Raw genomic sequence first — 22,146 nt, 5'->3', positions numbered from 1 at the left:
ACCATCAAAGATAAATTTCCCATTCCAGTGGTAGATGAACTGTTAGATGAATTGTATGGAGCCAACTTATTTACCAAGCTGGAATTGAAATCAAGGTATCACCAGATTCGAGGTCACTCTTCTGACGTGGAGAAGACAACATTCTGTACCCACCATGGGCATTTTGAGTTTTTAGTCATGCCATTTGGTCTCTCCAATGCACCTTACACCTTCCAAGCCCTCATGAATGAGGTATTTCATTCTCTCTTAAGTTTGTTCTAGTCTTTTTTGATGATATCCTGGTTGATAGTAAGCACTGGGAAGAGCACCTTTAGCATCTGCGCCAAGTGTTCACTCTCCTACGCTCCCATCATTTGGTTCTCAACCAATCCAAATGCTCAATGGGAACTTCAGAGGTAGCATATTTGGGCCAAGTTATATCAGCAACTGACATGAAGACCGACCATAGAAAAATTCAGGCAATGGTCGACTAGTCTACTTCCACATCAGTCACAGCATTAAGGGCGTTCTTGGGAATAGTAGGTTACTACTGGAAATTTATTCGTAACTATAGATAAATTGCTGCTCCACTCAACAATCTTCTTAAGCGCAATGCATTTATTTGGTCAGAAATAGTCGCATCTTCCTTTGAGAACTTGAAGACCGCATTATCTTCAACACTAGTCCTCCAGCTTCCCAACTTTGATGATTTATTTGTTGTTGAATCTGATGCATCTAGAGGGGGTATTGGCGCTGTCTTATAGCTGCAAGGCTACCCCATAGCTTAATTTTTCAGGCAACTCGGCCAATATCACCACATATTAGCTGCCTATGAAAGGGAGTTGATCGGCTTAGCTAAAGCCATTCAGCACTGGAGGCCCTATCTCTGGGGGCGTGCCTTTATCATAAGGACTGATCATTGCAGTTTGAAGTACTTACTCCAGCAGCGTCTCACCACATACCCCCAACAACATTGGTTGAACAAATTGATGGGATTTGATTTTACTGTTGAGTATAAACCTGGCCACCTCAACTTGGGTGCAAATTCCTTGTCCCGCAGGGACCTCTCTGAGCCTCAGCTACACTCAATCAGTCAGCCAAGATTTCTTTTGCTGAACTCTATTCGGCATGAAACTCAGCAGCACCCAGAGCTCCTTGAGTTATATCATAATATGTTATGCCCCATTTCAGATCAACCACCGAACGATTTCTTTCCACGTGGGGAGGAAGGGATTGAGCCTTGAAGGAGGCTTGACTTTGGACCTCAAAGGGAGAACCGGCCTACTTAATTCTAATTTTCTCAATACTTTCTTTCTTCATTCATCTCATGTCCCTATATAGGGAGTTAGGGAAAACATGCCAAAGGCCATAAGTTCAACAAATTACAAATAAATGCCTAATGAATAGAGATTGTAAATAAACCCCTAATAAATAGAAACTGCAAATAAACCCCTAATGAGTCCATAACATTACTCCCCTCCTGGAGAACGAGCTTGCCCTCAAGCTCGAATGTAAAATGTCCTGTCCGTACAAAAGTAAAGCAACCTAACAAAGGAGTAATTTTTTTTTTTAATGTCCTAAACTTTTCACCCTCTCAGAGCTCAAATCGGATGGTTCTATTTCTCAATCTTTAACCAACCAAAGTTGGCTTCAGTCATTATGTATTGAACAGAGGCAAAAGCCTCCGTAATAGTCGGTCGACAAAATTTTGAGGATAATTATACTATGAAAACATGCTCTTTAACTTGTCAACTAAATCATGTGCCCGTATTGCATGGGGGCCACATATGGATCTCCCAGATGCATCTGATCTTGCATAGACAAAGAAAAGAGCTTCAGCTACATCTCGGACATCAACTATGTGCTGGATGTTGTGTTTCTTTCCATACTCCAAAGCTTCACTTGCGGCTGCTGTTTTTGCAAGGCAGTACCAGTTCATAATTGTTCTGTAGTATACTTTGTCTGACCAGCAAGTCTCATCCCTGATTTTACCCTTTGGCCACGTTGTTGGCATAGGAACAACAAAGGGAGAAGAAACAACAATAACCTGTCTCACAGGTGCCTCAGTTAAGGCCTTAGGTACATTGAGGGTATCAGTAACAACAGGCTCAATTAAGTCAATCTCTGGATTGGGGACACTACCCGGAGGAAATGGACTTGCAACATGGAAGACTCCAACACATCCTACATTAGCCGCACCAAGAGAGACATAAGCCAGCAATTCGGCCCTAAAGAGTTGAAGATTTTCAGGGGCATGATCCAATTTCTTCAAATGAGCAGCTTCAGTGCTGGACTCCACTTCAATCATAATAATTGAATCACTGAGATAATCCTTGGGAGGAATACCAGCTTCAAAAGTAGACGAAGAAGTGGACAAGCCAGGGCGCTCACTGACCTGCATGGAAAGGTTTTTTTCTAGCTGTATTTATTTTTCAACTTTTTCAAGATAGTTTGGATCATCAAACAATGGGTCAAGGAGTTCTGTTTTAAGTTCCTCAAAGGATATAGGTTCTTCTAGCTCTTTTACGTCATAAAGGAAATAGTAATTCCCATGCCTGAATAACATCACCAGCCAGCTTTGGTGGAAATCTGCTGCTCAAGGATCGACAAGGAGGAGGAACTCTCGGTTCATTAAACAAATCCTCATTGTACTGCTTCTTAGATTTTCTGAGAAAGTCATCACTTTGGGACCCTAAATAAGTCCTCCTCATTTAATATTGGCAACAAGAGTGGGCCTCAAGAAGTTGTTCTATTATATTTGGAACAAATTCCACATCCAATCCAAATCTATCGTGGTCTAACCTTTTTGCAATAGCTCCACATGTCATTGCAAGCTCACTCTCACTATGAATTTGTTGTGGATTCAATAGCACACCGAGTCACACAATGAAGGAGACAACAACAACTCACTCAATAGGATTTATTTCTTATATTGTTTTAAGTAGGAGTTATTTCTAATTACTTTATATGTAAAGGCATTATGGGGAATTATTGTAACCCTAACCCTAAAACTCCATGACGTGACCTATTTAAGGGAAAGGTATGAATGAAATAGGTAAGCTTTGAGATTTTAGAATAACCTAGTCTAAATAGGTTGAGATCACCTCTTGATCTAGAGTTTCAGGTTAACTCCAAAAATCCAACCTATCCTTCACCCTCCATTGCCATTCATCTTCACCCAAATTCATCCCTCATCATCCATACAAAAAAGAGGAACTTCCTGCCCCTTTCCGAGCCCAAAGAGAGGGTCTTCTCTCTTCATCAATGTCAATAACCATCAAGGGTTCTAACCCTCTTGACGAGCAGCAAAGTGGAGAATTTTCTGGTCCTTCATGTGAAGGAGTTTAATTGCTGTTCCTAGCTTGGCACCAGCAAGGAAAGAGAGGAGAATAATCCATGCACGTGGGCCAAGGTTTACTACAAGCCAGGTGTTGCATCTCTTGACCTGCAACAACCAAATCAGGGTTGAAACCCTGATTTTCGTGAGGCAAGAAAAGGTATTTTTCCTTATTTTATTCTGGTCAACATTGGGTGGATTAAATTCATATATCTAGCTATATATATATATATATATATATATATATATATATATATATATATATATATATATATATATTGCATTCATCAAGAGGCTTGTCCACATGAGAGAAAACCAACAAGGAAGAGTTTTTTTCCACCCTCATACCAAGTCCAACAACTCAGTACCAGTGCTGGATTCACAAAATCCTACGCCGTGTTACTTGATCCATGACCCGGGACCGTAACAACTTGGTATCAGAGTAGGGTAACATGGGGGATAATATCAGCAATGAAGAAATCCAAATCAGGATACAAAAGATAGAAGATGGCCTTGAAACAGCTCAACATGTGTTGGTAAAGGTTTGTGGTTTGGAAGAAGAGATGAGCCGAGTCATCAACATGCTACAAGAGCTGAGGACAGAGAGACATCAGAGTCCAGAGGTGAGAGAGGTTGCTCAACCATATCACAGAAGAGGGGAGCAGTGGCTTGGGCGCATTGTTGTCCAAGAACCTCAGCATGGAGGCACAGTCCCAAGGTACACCAAGTTAGAGTTTCCCTCTTTCAATGGTTATGTGGATCTGTTAGGTTCTTCCCTTGCCATGGATCGAGTCACCCTTCTTTCCTCTCTTCCCTCCATGGATGATCTTGACGTTGGAAGAAAATTCTTGTTTCTTGAACGAGTAATGGTGGAACTCAATTAGAACGAAGGAGCTTTGGAGGAAGCTCAACCTTGGACCTCAAAGGGAGAAATCCGACCTAGACCTCTGAGGGAGAATCTGACCTGTAAAATATAATTTTCTCAATACTTCCTCTCTTCTCCTCCACGTCCCCCTAAATAGGGTTGAGGACGAAAATACAAAGATGACCCATAGGTCAAGTGGTTCACGCCACATTACACTGAACCAACCCAAAGTAAACCAAACCAAATAAAGTAAACCAAACCGAATTGAAATTACATGAAAAGTAAATGGACATAATTTAATTCCTATGCCTATGGATAACTCGTGATGCTATGGAGTCCATAACATCACCCCCTGGAGAAAGAGCTTGTCCTCAAGCTCAAAGTATGGGTAGAGGGTACGAAACGCCGTTAATGGCTCCCATGTCGTGTCACTGGGGTCAGCATCTGCCCATTGCACTAAGATCTCCCAATCACCCTGAACACGACGAGTTTGTAATACCTGTGCCAGGGTAGAAAGTACACGTCCCTCATGGAGTGGGGGCAGCGGGGGTGTGCAGCAAAGGCGAATCACCTTGGAAGGCCTTTAATTGTGAGACATTAAAGACGTTGTGAATTCTGGCCTCTGGCGGAAGCTACAATCTGTAGGCCACTGTCCCAATGCGGTCCATCACCTGAAAGGGACCATAATATTTAGGAGACAGCTTGTGACGTTTGGAGGCTATCAACGACAGCTGCCTGTAGTGTTGGAGACGCAACCAAACATAATCTCCAGGAGAAAAGAAGACTTCCCGGTGCTTCTCGTCATAATATTTTTTCATAGAATGTTGTGCCTCCTGTAGATGAGTGCGTACCTCAGTGATGAATGTGTCTCTTTCAGCTAATTCTTGGTCCAAATTGGCGACTTTAGAAGCCCCTGGTTCACAGGCTAAAAGACGGGGAGGTTCTCTACCATATACCACCTTGAATGGGGTTGTGCCGAGTGCGCTGTGGTAGGAGGTGTTGTAATAGAACTCAGCCCAGGCGAGCCACTTAACCCACCTCTTAGGTGAGTCCCCCATGAAACAACAGAGATACATTTCAATGGTTATGTTGACGACCTCTGTCTGACCATCAGTCTGCGGATGGTAGGCTGAAGAAAAGGCTAATGTTGTGCCCTGTAACTTGAAGAGTTCTTTCCAGAAGGTACTTGTAAAGATTGCATCCCTATCACTGGTAATTGAATTAGGCATCCCATGTAAGTGGACAATGTTATCCATAAAAAGTTGAGCGACCTGAGTTGCAGTGTAAGGATACACCAGAGGAATGAAATGCCCATACTTAGAGAAATGATCCACCAATACAAGGATAACAGATTTACCCGACAAAGAGGGAAGTCCATCTGTGAAGTCCATAGAAATATCAGACCAGACCTGTGACAAAAACTTAAGTAGTTGGAGCAACCCAGCTGGACTTAATGTTTCAGCTTTATTCCGTTGACAAGCCTGACAAGCCACCACATAATCAGCTATACTGCGCTTCATGCCCCTCCAATAAAATTCCCTACTGATCCAGAAATATGTTTTTTGTCGGCCCTCATGTGTACTGTCATGGAAGGAGGCTAAAATGTTGTTAATCAGAGGGGATGTGTGGTGTAGAAAAATTCTGTTTTTGTAGAGGACGAGATTGTGTTGAACCCTCCAATGGTTTGCCGTTGTCCCTTGCTGGATGTCCTGGCATAAGGAGATAATATCCGGGTACTGTTGTGCCTCTTCCCGTATAGAATCCAACAAGAGAGCTCTGGGCTGACTGATGGCATTTAATTGCGGCTCTGGAACGTCCCAACGAGATAATGCATCAGCCCCTACATTCAAACTTCCCAGTTTATACTCGACAGAAAATTCAAACCCCATAAGCTTACTTAAGCAATGTTGTTGTGGTGAAGTAGTGAGACACTGCTCAAGAAGATACTTGGGGCTGCAATGATCAGTGTGAATAAAAAAAGAACGTCCCCATAGATAAGGGCGCCAATGCTATATAGCTTTCGCCAATCCGATCAATTCCCTCTCATAAGCTGCCAACTTGTGGTGGTGTTAGCCCAGTTGACGGCTAAAATAAGCAATTGGGTGGCCCTGTTGGTGCAACACTGCACCAATACTGCCCCCCGAAGCATCACATTCCACTACAAACGACTCCTCAAAGTCGTGAAGTTGCAAAACTGGGGCTGATGATAAGGCATCTTTCAATTGCAGAAAGGAATGAGTTGCTGTCTCTGACCAGGTAAAAGCATTTTTGTTGAGGAGATTGTTGATCAGAGCTGCAAGCTGGCCATAGCTATGAATAAATTTTCTATAATATCCAGCTAGGCCCAAAAATCCTCTTAAGGCTGTAATAGATGTAGGAATAGGCCAATCTGTGACCGCCTATATCTTACTCTGGTCTACCTTCACCCCCGTTGCTGAAATAACGTGGCCCAAGTATGCCACTTCTGATGTGCCCATAGAATATTTTGACCGATTTAAAACCAAATGATGTGAACGTATAAGAGAAAATACCTGGTGAAGGTGCTGAAGATGTTCTTTCCAGCTGTTGCTATAGACCAAAATATCGTAAAAAAATACCAATACATATTTTCTCAAGAGAGAGGAAAATACCTCATTCATGAGGGCCTGGAAGGTGGAAGGCGCATTTGACAGACCAAATGGCATTACGAGGAATTCAAAATGGCCGTGATGCGTACGAAACGTTGTTTTCTCCACATCTGATGGATGAACTCGGATTTGATGATAGCCAGATTTCAAATCGAGTTTAGTAAATATAGTTGCTCCATGTAGCTCGTCTAACAGCTCGTCCACCACTGGAATAGGAAATTTATCTTTAATCGTATGGGCATTGAGTTGTCGGTAATCCACACAGAACCTCCATGACTTATCATGCTTGCGGACTAGTAATACCGATGAAGAAAAAGGAGACCTGCTGGGCTGAATAATACCCTGTGCTAACATCTGCTGGCACTGCCTTTCAATCTCATCCTTCGTAAGTGAGGGTAACGATACAGACGTACGACTACTGGCTCGGTACCCATTTTCAAACGGATACGGTGATCACAGTGCCTAAGTGGCTGTAAGGCAGTAGGGTCTTGAAAGATATCTTCAAATTCTGTAAGTAAGTGAGATAACTTACATGTGTTTGTGGACTGGACTTGGGCAACCTGTAGTGCGTAGGTGAGTGGTGCTTGTGTGCCATGCAATACAATCTGATGTTGGTCATCTATAAAAGACATGGTCAGAGCTTGGAAATCCCATAGTATTGGTCCTAACAATTGTAGCCATTTAATTCCTAGCACCAAATCGAATCTTGATCGTGGAATCACCAGAAAATCTGCAACAAATGCATATCCCTCAATATCAAAGTGTGTGGCTGGTGATATGCCTACACTAGTAATTTTAGCCCCATTGGCTACTGATACAGAAAGACCAGTCTGTTGCTGTACTACTAACCCAAGTTGTTTTGCCGCCTGCTGACTGATGAAATTATGTGTACTACCCGAGTCAACTAAAGCCAGTAACTGTAAATGATGTAATTGGGCTTTAACCTGCATTGTGCTTGCACTGCGTAGACCAGTCATAGCATGAAGGGAAATCTCTGGACCTTCTTGGTCAATTTCCACAATTTCCTCCTCTGGTGGTATTTCTTCTCCATCCTCCCACAGACATATACTGAATAATCGTTTGCAGTGGTGTCCAATGACATACTATTCATCACAGTTAAAATAGAGGCCCTTGGCCTTTCTCTGGTCCATTTCCTGTCTAGTAAGTTTTTTGAAGTAAGGAGCAGGTGGAGCCGAATTAGAGATGTTTGGGCGAGGGGCTGCACTGTCTCTAAATCTTGGAGGTCCATAGGAAGGGTTTGGCGCTGAGGCATTGTGCCTCCCTGGCCAAGCTGGTTTTCTGACCAGTGACTCCTTTAGAACACGCTGCTTGTGCTCAATTGCCCTGGCTAAATTCATAGTGTAGTCTAAATCTATTGGAGCATGTAATTCAACTTCTAATCGCAGAGCTTCTGTCAAACCAGCAGTAAAAATATGAACATACTGTGTGTGGCTAACAAACTGGTTTGCTCGGGCTAACCTTTCTTGGAAGGTCTTTTGGTACACCTCTAGTGTTCCAGTTTGTTTGTAATTGATTAATTCTCCCAATGGATTGCTACTAGCTGGAGGACCAAATCTCATCATGCAAGACTGTCTAAAATTTGCCCAATCCTGAACCACTTGGTCATTTCGGAATTGGTGGTACCATAGAAGCGCTTCATTGAGCATGTGGTAGGCGGCCAAATACACTTTCTCATCTGCAGGTGTTTTTTTATGATAAAAGAACTGATCACACTTAGCTAACCAAATCAAAGGGTCCTTAGACCCATCATACGTAGGAAAGTCAAGTTTTAAATACATGGGCACAGTGTTTGGTCCTTGAACGGCAGGCCCTAGATGGGGATGGTGTTGACGCATTGGTGGTTGTGGGGGAGGTGATGGGTGGAATTGATGGTGGTTGGCCGGTGGAGAGTAGGCAGCTGGTGGTTGGACTCGTGTATCATGGTCCTCTTATTGCCGGAGGAGAGCTTGGATGGCAGCATCCATTGATTTTATTGCCTCACACAAATCAGAGGTTGTTTGACGCACCTCTTCCAGGGCATGAGCCTAGTTATCTGTCCTCTGCCTAGTATCTTCCACTAATTGTCTCAAATCGTCAGGGGAAAAGGAATCCCCAAGGGTGGACCTGTCTGATACCAAGATGTTAGGTTCTTCCCTTGCCATGGATCAAGTCACCGTTCTTTCCTCTCTTCCCTCCATGGATGATCTTGATGTTGGAAGATAATTCTTGCTTCTTGAACGAGTAATGGTGGAACTCAATTAGAACGAAGGAGCTTTGGAGGAAGCTCAACCTTGGACCTCAAAGGGAGAAATCCGACCTAGACCTCTGAGGGAGAATCTGACCTGTAAAATATAATTTTCTCAATACTTCCTCTCTTCTCCTCCACGTCCCCCTAAATAGGGTTGAGGACGAAAATACAAAGATGACCCATAGGTCAAGTGGTTCACGCCACATTACACTGAACCAACCCAAAGTAAACCAAACCAAATAAAGTAAACCAAACCGAATTGAAATTACATGAAAAGTAAATTGATATAATTTAATTCCTATGCCTATGGATAACTCGTGATGCTATGGAGTCCATAACAGGATCCCTTAATTTGGTTGCCTAGATGTGAATTTTTTTTTTGAACCAAGGGACTACTGAATGGGATAAGGTGCAACTAGCCTCTTGCCATATGATAGATGAAGCCATGTTATGGGTTAGAGAAAGAGAGATAGGGAATGACTTGGGGAGAATTTAAAAATCTATGCACAGTTAGATCTGGGTGTCCCGCCAACAGCAACCCCCTGGGAGAGTTAGTCCAATTGAGACAAACGGATTCGATGGAACAATATCAAAAACTATTCCATGAAAAGTTGGCTGGTGAGAGGGTATTGGTTGACCAGTAGATCTCCTTATTCACAGTAGGTCTCAATGAGTATTTAAGGCTAGAGGTAGAACTCCTTATGCCCACGGATTTAGCTCATGCCATGAATATGGCCCGAGCAATGGAACAATGATAGCAGCTGCAGCAACGTAAGCCGGGTTGGTCGAGTGAGAGGAACACTTCCTCCACGTGGCAAGGGCGCTGCTATAATTCCTTTCAGGGAGCATCTACAATAGTACCATCTAGACACACTCCGACTACGACTCGGGTAGCCGATCCCTGCCCTGGTAATTCCCTACCGAGCTTTATAAAAAAATTGATGAGTGTAGAGATGGCAGAAAGGAGGTCCAAAAATTTATGTTATAACTGCGATGAGCAGTATCGGGTCGGACACCAATGTAAATGATTTTTTTGGCTCGAAGTGGAGGATTCAGAGGATCCAGAGGAGCCAGAGGATATTATCGAGGAGGAACCACTAGAGATATCGTTGCATGCTATTACTGGGCAGAAATTGCCTACTACAATGCAAGTCCAAGCTCATGTCATCGACCAAGAACTAGTGAGACTAGTAGACTCAGGGAGTACACATAATTTTCTGAGTTCGACAACCACACAACATCTCCAGCTCCAGATGCACACTCATCCAACCGCCACCGTCTCAGTGGCCAATGGCAAGAAGGTCCCTAGCCATGGGATTAGTAAGGTAGTAACTTTTTTCCATTGGCTTTACTTCATTTAATGCAGAATTTTTTGTTATTCCCTTGGCAGGATTTGATATGGTATTAGGCATTAAATGGTTACAAACGTTGGGGCCCATTCTGTGGGACTTTTTGGCTTTAACCATGAGCTTTGATTTGGCCGGAAGTCAGGTGCTCTTACAAGGCTGCCAAATGGATAGGGCCCACCACATGCACACTTTGCAGATACAGGATCAACCTGATAGTACTAGTGATGGTCTGGTTGAGGAGTTCTTTGACCTCTTCCCGGAGCCTTTGGGGTTGCCTCCCATGAGGCACTGTGACCACATAATCTATCTAAAACCAGGTTTTGAGGTAGTGGTCGTGCGACCATACTGTTACCCACACCTTCAGAAGGACAAGATAGAGTGTCAATGCCATGAGATGTTGAAACAGGGTCTTATTCGTCCCAGCTGCTCCCCGTTCTCTTCACCCATCTTACTTGTGAAGAAACATGATGGGACATGGAGGTTCTGCATGGATTATCGGGAGTTGAATGTGCAAACAGTAAAAGACAAGTTCCCGATTCCGGTAGTGGATGAGCTCCTGGATGAGTTACATGGGTCGTGGTTATTCACTAAACTCGACCTCTATTTGGGATACCATCATGTCCGGATGCACCCCTCTGATATCAAGAAGATGGTGTTCCCGCACCATGGCCACTTTGAGTTCGTCGTCATGCCGTTCAGGTTATCCAATGCACCCTCCACTTTTCAAGCTTTGATGAACGAGGTATTTAGCTCCTATCTTCGAAAATTTGTTCTTGTATTTTTCTATGATATTTTGGTATATAGCCAGTCGGTTGGGGAACACTTGGCACACTTGAGGATTGTTTTTGACTTGTTACGAGCCCATCAGCTCTATTTGAAAATTCCAAGTGTTCTTTTGTGGCTTCACATGTGGGGTATCTGGGACACATTATCTCACATGAGGGGGTTATGGTGGATCCCGAGAAGATCTGAGTGATTCACGAGTGGCCGTAGAAATAATCGTGTTATGTATTACTAGGTTTTTTGGGTCTTGGTGGGCTAGTGGCAGCACCATTGATGAGTCTACTCAAGAAAAATTCCTTTATTTGGAATGAGGGGGCCACCACGTCGTTTGTGGAACTCAAAGCTGCCCTCGCATCCGCGCCAATATTACAATTTCCCAACTTTGACGAATTGTTCGTGGTAGAGTGAGACGCTTCGGACGTGGGCATTGGGGCATTTTACAACAGATGGACCATCATATTGCATATTTTAGCAGACCATTAGCAGTCCGTCATCACAAGCTGGCAGCCTATGAGTGCGAATTGATTGGGTGGGCCAAAGCGGTCCAACATTAGAGGCCTTTTCTCTGGGGCTGGGCTTTTGTCATACGCACGGATCACTACAGCCTTAAATTCCTACTAGAACAGCGTTTGACAACGTCACCACAGCAGCACTGGATCACTAAGTTGTTGGGTTTGACTTCTCGGTGGAGTATCTTGCGGGGAGATTAAATAAGGCGGCAGACGCCTTGTCACGGTGTTTTGAAGATCAGCAGTCGGTCTATTCGATCAGCCAGCTGAGATTTCTCATCTTGGACTTGGTGAGAGATGCACGTGCCACTAACCCAGCACTGCAAGAACTGCATCAGAAGATTTTAGAAGGGACAATGAATTTGAAGTGGTCCATCCAAGATTCACTTATTTATTACAAGCAGCGGATTTTCATTCCACCTGAGTCCGAGTTGATTCCAGCTATTCTCTCGGCTACCATGACAGTACACACGAGGGGATCCAGAAGACCTTGCACAGAATTCGAGCTGATTTTTACTGGCAAGCCATGAAACCCTCTATTGCGACTTATGTGGGCGACTGTCAGGTATGCCAGCGCAACAAAGCCGAGCACTTGAGTCCAGCCGGTCTTCTCCAGCCTCTGGCCCTTCCTACACAGGTTTGGGCCAACATTTCAATGGATTTTGTGGAAGGCCTACCCCTGTCCGCCGGCAAATCCGTACTTTTCATGGTGTGTTAAGCACCTAGCCAATACTACCCAAAAGACCGGCCTGTAAGGAGCGGAAAACATAGGTACTTAACCCCAGGACCATAACATGGTGGTTGATAGATTCTCCAAGTATGGAAATTTTATACCGTTGGCTCATCTGTATACAGCAACATGGGTTGCTCAGACTTTCCTGAAGCAGATAGTCTGCTTACATGGCATTCTAGAATCCATTGTGAGTGACAGAGATGCAGTTTTCATGAGCAACTTTTGGCGGGAACTGTTTCGCTTGAGTGGGATGAAATTGAAGTTCTCCTCCACCTATCATCCACAGACGGATGGGCAGACTGAGGTGGTGAACTGCACCATCGAGATGTATCTACGATGCTTGGTGGGGGATCGTCCGCGGCAATGGGTTCAATGGCTTCCGTGGGCCGAATACTATTACAACACTTCGTTCGACTCTGCCTTGCAATCCACTCCTTTCCGGGTTATATATGGCCAAAATCCACCTCGCCTTCTCTCTGTTAGGATCCTCATGAGCCATGGATCTTGTCACCCTCCTCTCTTCTCTTCCTTCCATTGCTTTCTTGATGTTGAGGTATATTGATTGTGTGCAAAAGAAGAATTTCAGAAAGGAATTGGGGAAAAATGGGAGAGAGCTTGAAGGAGCTCTCGACCTGTTTAGCTAATTTACTCTAGGCTAAAGTAGACTCAATTGCTGCCTTTCATTAACCTAGCCATCCCCCTTAAATAGGGTTGAGGACGCCAACTACAATTCCGACCCCTTGGGTCTATGGTTCAAACCAAATAAATTCTAAACCAACCCAAACCAAAATCAATTACATGGAAATAGAAAATCACATTAATTAATTCCTACGCCTGCTGGTAACTCGTGATGCTATAGAGTCCATAACATCACCCCCCTCCTAAAGAAAGAGCTTGTCCTCAAGCTCGAAGGAAGGATAGAGAAGTCGAAATGCTGATAACGGCTCCCATGTCGTGTCACTGGTGGGTCTGCATCGGCCCACTGGATGAGAATTTCCCAATCGCCTTGAATGTGGCGTGCTTTCAATACCTGAACTGGAGTAGAAAGGACTCTGCCCTCATGGAGTGGTGCCAGAGGAGTGTGCAGTAGGGACGAGTCACTTGGAAGTGCTTTAGTTGTGATAAATGAAATACAATATGTATCTTTGCCTTGGTTGGTAGCTGCAAACGGTAGGCCACGGGGCCAATTTGGTCCAACACCTGAAATGGACCATAATATTTTGGAGAAAGCTTATGACGCTTGGAGGCAGTTAGGGACAGCTGGCGGTAGTGTTGAAGCTTTAACCACACATAGTCTCCTGGGGAATAAGATACCGCCCGATGCTTCTTATCATAATAGATATTCATAGAGTGTTGGGCCTCCTAGAGATGAGTACGTAACTTAGTGATCATAGCATCTCTTTCAGCTAATGCTTGGTCCAAAGTGACGACTTTGGATGCCCCTGGTTCATATGGTAACAAACGAGGTGGATCTCGGCCATAAACTACCCTGAAAGGAGTAGTTCTAAATGTGGTATGGTAAGAGGTGTTATAGCAAAATTCTGCCCAGGAAAGTGTTAAGTACCTAGCCAATACTACCCAAAAGACCGGCCTGTTAGGAGCGGAAGACATAGGTACTTAACCCAGGCCCATAACCAGGATGTCCCACAACATCACACCCCCCCTTCGTGAGCCGACGACCATGGCGGCGCAACGACACAGGCCCGACCTACCTGTATTTTAATCCAGCCTTTGCGCGCAATGCAGTGACACTAGCCCGACCCGGGTTTTTATCCTACGGCCTACCAGTATTTAAATCCAGCCTCTACAGCATTGTCGGGAATCGAACTTGGGACTGAGGGTCGGCTCTGATACCAAATGTTAAGCACCTAGCCAATACTACCCAAAAGACCGGCCTGTTAGGAGCGGAAGACATAGGTACTTAACCCAGGCCCATAACCAGGATGTCCCACAACAGAAAGCCACTTCACCCACCGTTTAGGTGACTCCCCCACAAAACAACGAAGATCCATTTCAATCGTGCGATTGACGACTTCGGTTTGTCTGTCAATCTGTGGATGATATGCCGATAAAAATGCCAATTGGGTGCCCTGTAATTTGAATAATTCCTTCCAAAAGATACTGGTAAAAATTGCATCCCTGTCACTGATAATGGATGTCGGAATTTCGTGTAATTGGACAATGTGGTCCATAAATAACTGAGCGACCTGAGCAACAGTATATGGATGCACCAAAACAATGAAGTGACCATATTTTGAAAAATGATCAACCACAACGAATATCACTGATTTATCGGAGGAAGTGGGAAGGCCATCAATGAAGTCCATTAAAATGTCGGACCAGATTTGAGAGGGCAGTTGCAAAGGTTGTAGTAGGCCGACAGGACTTAAAGATTTGACCTTTTTTCGTTGACAAACCTTACAAGCAGCGACATAATCAGCAATTGTGCTCTTCATGCCCTTCCAATAAAATTCTCGACTGATTCGAAAATATGTTTTCTGTCGACCCTCATGTGTGCCATCATGGATAGAAGATAGGATGGTGGGAAGAAGTGGGGATGTATGATGCATAAAAATCTTGTTTTTGTAGAGTATAAGACGATCCTGAATCATCAAATGTGGAGCTGTTGTCTCCTGCTGAATATCCTGATATAATGAAATGAGTTCCGAATATTGATACATCCTCACGAATAGAATCCAACAAAAGTGAACATGGGTTGTTGATAGCATAAACGTGTGGGTTTGGAATGTCTCGACATGACAAAGCATCAGCCCCCAAGTTCGAACTACCTGGCTTATATTGAACAGTAAAATCGACGCCCATGAGTTTAGTTAACCAATGCTATTGTGGTGATGTGGTGAGGCGCTGTTCAAGAAGATACTTGAGGCTGCAATGATCTGTACAAATGATAAATGGTAGTCCCCATAGATAAGGTCACCAATGTTGGACAGCCTTGGCTAACCCAATCAGTTCCCTCTCATATGCAGCTAATTTGTGGTGGTGTTGTCCCAACTGATGGCTGAAATAAGCAATGGGGTGTCCCAATTGTTGTAACACTACCCCTATACCTCCCCCGGATGCATCACATTCCACCACAAAGTCTTCATCAAAATCTGGTAATTGTAGTACAGGCGCTGAGGCTAAAGCCTCCTTTAACAGCTGAAAGGCTTGATCCACTGAAGAAGACCAGTTGAATGCATGTTTTTTTAGAAGGTTGTTGAGTGGTGCTGCTATTTGGCCATAAGATTGGATAAATTTTCTGTAATATCCCGCTAGGCCCAAAAATCCCCTTAATGCTGTGAGGGAGGTGGGAGGCGGCCAATCTGTTACTGCTTGTATCTTGCTCTGGTTAACTTTCAAGCCCACAAATGATATGACGGGGCCCAAATATGCCACTTCAGAGGTGCCCATAGAACATTTGGATTTATTCAAAACCAAATGATGAGAGCGTAGAATGATAAATACCTGTTGGAGGTGCTGGAGATGTTCTACCCAATTTTTGCTATAGACCAGGATGTCATATCAAAAATACTAACACATAGTTGCGCAGAAGCGAGGAAAATACCTCATTCATGAGGGCCTGAAAAGGTGGAGGGTGCATTGGAGAGACCGAAGGGCATGACGAGGAACTCGAAATGATCGTGGTGTGTGCGAAACGCAGTCTTCTCCATATCTGCCGGGTGAACTCTAATATGATGATAGCCTGATTTCAAATCTAACTTGGAAAAAATCGTAGCACCATGTAACTCATCTAGCAACTCGTCCACCATTGGAATGGGGAACTTGTCTTTAATTTTCTTCAAATTGAGTTGCCTAACGTCGACACAAAACCTCCATGATTTATCCTTTTTGCATACCAGTAAAACAGGTGAGGAGAAGGGAGACAGACTGGGTTGGATCACTCCCTGAGCAAGCACATTCATGCACTGTCTTTCTATTTCATCTTTCTGTATATGTGGGTACCAAAAAGGGCGCACCACTACTGGATCGGTTCCCAACTTTAAACGAATGTGGTGATCACAGTGACGCACTGGTGGTAAACCCGTAGGGTCATTAAATAAATCCGCAAATGTTGTAAGTAAAGGAGCTAACTTACAATCTGTTAGGGTCCTGGGTTAAGTACCTATGTCTTCCGCTCCTAACAGGCCGATCTTTTGGGTAGTATTGGTTAGGTGCTTAACATTTGGTATTAGAGCTAGCGCTGCGTCCCGACTTTGAATCCTGGCGCCCCCAAAAATGGATGCGGGTGGTCACGCGCCTGGACTGACCCGGGTTTGATCCGGCTCTGGTTGCTCTGTTGTGGTAGCCTCCACGGTCGTTGGCTCGGGGAAGGGTGGGGTACTATTAGGGTCCTGGGTTAAGTACCTATGTCTTCCGCTCCTAACAGGCCAGTCTTTTGGGTAGTATTGGCTAGGTGCTTAACACAATCACCAGTGTTCTGAAGCTCTAAAGTGTGAAGTGTGTTAGGTACCTGTGCCACAATACCCTGTAATGTAATCTGGCCTTGTGGTGCTGTAAATGTCATAGTCCGAGCCTGAAAGTCCCACAATATAGGGCCTAATAACTGAAGCCATTTGACCCCGAGCACCAAATCAAATCCGGCCAAAGGAATGACCAGTAAGTCCGCCTGAAATGAATGTCCCTCAATGGTAAAAGGTGTGTTTGCACATAACCCCACACTGGAAATTTTAGCCCCATTGTCCACTGAAACTGAGAGACCCCTTTGCTATTGAATTTCCAATCCCAATTGTTTCGCTGCGGGCTCACTGATAAAATTATGTGTGCTACCAGAATCAACTAAACCAAGTAGCATGAGGTGGTGTAATTTGGCCTTTACCTATGTGGTATTAGAACTACGCTATTATGGACTCCATAGCATCAAGAGTGGCAAACCAGAGAAAAGAATAGATGGAGTAAACTTGTATTTCAATACCTTAGGGGTTTAATTGTAATTTGAAGTTCAATAAGGGTCTAATTGTAATTATAGAACCTTTGACGTTTTCCTTGATCTATTTAGGGCATCAAGTGATTGAATGAAGGACAAGCATAGATCAATTAGTCTAGATGAGATCGGGAACTCTCTCTAAAGAGGCCTAAGGTTGGAGCTCCTTCAAAGGCTCACGTTCCTTCATCATTGGGCGTTCAAACACCCCCAAATCCTTCCCTTCTTCGTCAGTCAATCTGGAAGCTAGAGGAGATCGCCGGGTGACTCGATCCATGGCGAGAGAGCCTAACATCGTGGTATCAGACAGGACCACCCTTGGTGATTCCTCTTCCCCTGCAAAAATTCAAAATTTTGTGGAAGAAAACCATGCTGATCTACAATCTCAAATCAATGGCATGGAGGGAAAATTCCAGATGTTGATGTCCCGAATGGAGGAGGGCTTTACCTAGCTTTCCGTCCAAATGGCATCTTCCTCACGCATAGCAGATCATCTCAACCCTCATCCACCGCCACCACCTCCTCCCCTGCGCCAAACACCTCCACCTCGTGGGGGCATCAATCCAGCACCCCCTACCGTGCCAAGGTACACAAAGCTTGATTTTCCAATGTATGATGGGTCTTCCGAACCTTTAATGTGGTTACACAGATGTGATCATTTCTTTTCCAATCAAGGAACTCTACCCGAGGGCAAGGTTCAATTAGCTGCCTTCCACATGCTCGATGAAGCGCTTATGTGGTTTCATCAATTCAAAAACGAGTTTGTGGTATATGATTGGGAATTTTTCAAAGAAAATTGCATGCTACGGTTTGGTCCTCCTCTTCTCAGCAACCCAGTTGGGGATTTGGTCAATCTAAAACAGCTTGGAACTATAGAACAATATAAGAAATTGTTCCAAGAAAAACTTGCTCGTGCAAGTCATTTGGTGCGGCCTGAACTTTATGTCAATTTGTTCACGGCTGGCCTAGTAGAACCACTTCACCTAGAAGTGGAATTGGAAGCCCCCACCTCCCTAGCCCACGCCATGAATTTGGCAAGAGCATTGGACACCAAATAGCGCCTCTTCCAAGATTCATTAACCAAATGTCCCCCATGGCAACCTCGCCCACAGCCCCATGGTCCTTTTTCCACTAACCCAAGGCCTCAACAACACAACCCTCTCCAACACCACCACCAGGATTTAACAACGTCTTACAAAAGCAGAAATAGATCAGAGAAGGGCTCAGGGACTATGTTTCAATTGTGATGAAAAATTCTTCAAGGGCCATCAATGCAAAAGACTCTTTTGGGTAGAAATAGAAGACCCCTCAGAGGATTACTTTCAGGAGGATGTGGACCAAACCGAGGAGGAGGAACCAAAAATCTCTCTCCACGTAATGATAGGCCTTCACAACACAAATACCATGAAGGTCTACACCACCATGAACCATCATATTCTGCTAGCACTGGTGGACTCAGGTAGCACACATAATTTTATAAGCAGCCAAGCTACACAACAGTTGGGGTTATCACTACAGCAGAAATCAGGAATATCAGTCTCAGTGGCTAACGGTGACAAGGTCACCACTGTGGGTTTTGGTTCAGCAGTTCCCTTTACTATTGAGGGTCACTCCTTTGTAGCGGATTTTTTTGTCATACCACTAGCTGGTTTTGACCTGGTATTGGGCATTAAATGGCTACAACGATTGGGTCCGATCTTATGGGATTTCCAATCCCTTACCATGAGTTTTACATAGGACAACCATCCGATCACCCTCCAGGGCACTAGCACCTAGAACCCATGCAGCCTACAAACACTTTCTGTGGGTCCTTCAAAGGGGGATAACTTAGCTTCATTGTTGGCCGAATATGCGGATTTATTTCAGGAACCTGTAGACCTTCCGCCTATACGAGCTTGTATCACAGAATTTGTTTAAAGATGGGCACAGAACCAGTGGTAGTGCGTCCCTACCGCTATGCATATGTGCAAAAAGATGAGATAGAAAGGCAATGTCAACAAATGCTCCAATAGGGTATTATTCAGCCTAGTCATTCTCCCTTTTCGTCCCCGGTATTGCTGGTAAAAAAATCAGATAAATCTTGGTGCTTTTGTGTGGATTACCGTGAACTCAATGCTCGCACCATCAAAGATAAATTTCCAATTCCGGTGGTAGATAATTTATTGGATGAGCTACACGGATCTCAATTATTTAAAAATTTGGACTTGAAATCTGGCTACCATCAGATTCGGGTTTATTCGGAGGATGTCAAAAAAACTGCCTTCCACACCCACCATGTTCACTACAAGTTCCTGGTGATGCCATTTGGGCTATCCAATGCCCCGTCCACCTTTCAAGTGCTTATGAACCAGGTATTTCACCCTTTCTTACGGAAGCATGTCTTAGTTTTTTTTGACGATATACTGGTCTATAGCAAAACTTGGGAAGCACATTTACACCAATTGAGATAGGTTTTCACAATCCTCCGAGCACCCCATTTATTTCTCAATCGAGCCAAATGTGATTTTGCCACTTCCGAAGTAGCTTATTTGGGGCATGTGATCTCTGCCTCTGGGGTGAAACTAGACTTCAGCAAGATACATGTTGTTATGGATTGGCCCACACCTCACTCTGTTATAGCTTTGAAAGGGTTCCTTGGTCTCACAGGGTATTATTGAAAATTTATTAAAGAATATGGTCACTTGGTAGTACCATTGCCCAATTTACCGAAGAAGCATGCCTTTCAGTGGTCTCAATTGAAACAGGCATTAGCATCAGCTCCAGTTTTCCAATTGCCAAACTTTGTCAAAAATTTCATCATAGAATGCGATGTATCCGGGGGAGGTATAGGTTCCGTCTTACAGCAACAGGGACACCCCATTGCCTACTTCAGCCACCATCTCGCTCCTCACCACGTCAATTTAGCCACTTACGAAAGGGAACTCATCGGTTTGGCCAAAGCCATGCAGCATTTGAGGCCGTATCTGTGGGGTAGACCTTTTGTGATCCGGACAGTCCACTGTAGCCCCAAATACTTATTGGAGCAGCGCCTAACTACATCCCCACAACAACATTGGCTCAGAAAATTAATGGAATTCGATTTTCAGGTGGAATACAAACCGGGTTATCTCAACTGTGAAGCAGACACCTTGTCACGCAGAGAACTGGGGGATTCACACCTGCACGCACTGAGCCACCCCAGGTCCCTTTTGCTGGACACAATCCGTCAGGGTACTAGCCATCATCCGGATCTCCTTTCCTTACAAGCTCAAATCAAGAACCATTCCAAGGACAATAACTGGACACTACAAGACGGTCTCATTCTATATAAAGGACGCATATATCTTCATCCTTCATCGGCACTCCTTCCTGCCATTATTGCCTCCTTTCATGATAGTACACATGAGGGCCAGTAGAAGACATACTTCTGCCTCAGTCGGGAGTTTTATTGGAGGGATATGAAGCGGGTCATTGCTGATTATGTTGCAGCGTGCCAAGTCTGTTTGAGGAATAAGTCTGAATCCTTACAACCCGTCGGCTTGCTCCAGCCACTTCAACTTTCTTCATAGGTATGGGCAGATCTCTCAATGGATTTTATCGATGATCTTCCTCCTTCTGCAGGGAAATCTGTTATTCTTGTTGTGTTAGACCGGTTCTCGAAATATGCCCACTTTATGGCCCTCAGCCATCCGTATACAGCAACACAAGTCACTCAGCTATTCATGGATAATATTGTCCGCCTCCATAGACTTTCGGAGACCATCACTAGTGACCGTGATGCTATATTCACCAGTAAATTGTGGGGGGAACTATTTAAGCTCCACGGCTCCAAGTTAGCATTTTCTTCATCATACCACCCTCGGACAGATGGCCAGACAGAGGTGGTTAACCGCACATTGGAGATGTATTTGTGGTGCTTTGTGGGGGACACTCCCCGACAGTGGGTTCGTTGGTTAGCATGGGCAGAGTATTGTTATAATACCTCATACCACACTGCACTGGGTGCTACCCCTTTTTGAGTCATTTATGGACGCGAACCTCCGCGCCTACTTTCTTATGTACCTGGGTCTTCTCAGGTAGAAGAATTGGACCAAGCATTAGTCGACAGAGATGCAATGCTTGCTCAGGTCCGCCTTCAGTTATAGCTTTCACAACCCACAATGATGCATACTTATGACAAAGGACATCGTCCCCTTTCCTTTGCACCCGGAGAATTTGTTTTGCTAAAACTTCAACCATATCGCCAACTCTCTCTTGCAGCCATCAAACGCCATAAGCTCTCTCCAAATTTTTATGGGCATTCCAGGTCCTGCACCGTATTGGCACTATGGCGTATCGTTTGAAACTCCCACCAGACACCAAGCTACATGACGTCTTCCACGTCTCCCTTCTCAAGCCATTCAAGGGAGACTCACCACTACTGCATACCACTCTGCCTCCTCTCTAAGATGGTAGGTCCATGCCCACTCCCATACAGATCCTTCAAGCATGGTGAGTTAACAACGCTTGGGAAGTGCTCGTTTAGTGGACTGACGAGGAATTGGTGGAAGCCTCTTGGGAGACACTCGAGTCCTTCCAGACTCTATTCCTCACTTCCGAGCTTGAGGACAAGCTCTTTCTTCAGGAGGGGGGTGATGTTATGGACTCCATAGCATCAAGAGTGGCGAACCGGAGAAGAGAATAGATGGAGTAAACTTGTATTTCAATACCTTAGGGGTTTAATTGTAATTTGAAGTTCAATAAGAGTCTAATTGTAATTATAGAACTTTTGACATTTTACCTGATCTATTTAGGG

At 44.4% G+C, this 22,146-nt stretch overlaps 1 pseudogene; it reads right to left on the bottom strand.

Moving 5' to 3' along the window:
• Positions 1 to 1,636: 1,636 nt before the first annotated feature.
• LOC137937263 (cinnamoyl-CoA reductase 1-like) lies at positions 1,637 to 21,590 on the bottom strand (annotated as a pseudogene).
• Positions 21,591 to 22,146: the final 556 nt, after the last annotated feature.

This window comes from Aristolochia californica, unplaced genomic scaffold (genome assembly GCF_029961685.1).
Source record: "Aristolochia californica isolate CCGP_79_NKW_82.1479 unplaced genomic scaffold, dmAriCali1.0.hap1 SCAF_7, whole genome shotgun sequence".
Lineage (NCBI taxonomy): Eukaryota > Viridiplantae > Streptophyta > Magnoliopsida > Piperales > Aristolochiaceae > Aristolochia > Aristolochia californica.
This window is presented reverse-complemented; position numbering and strand designations above follow the sequence as displayed.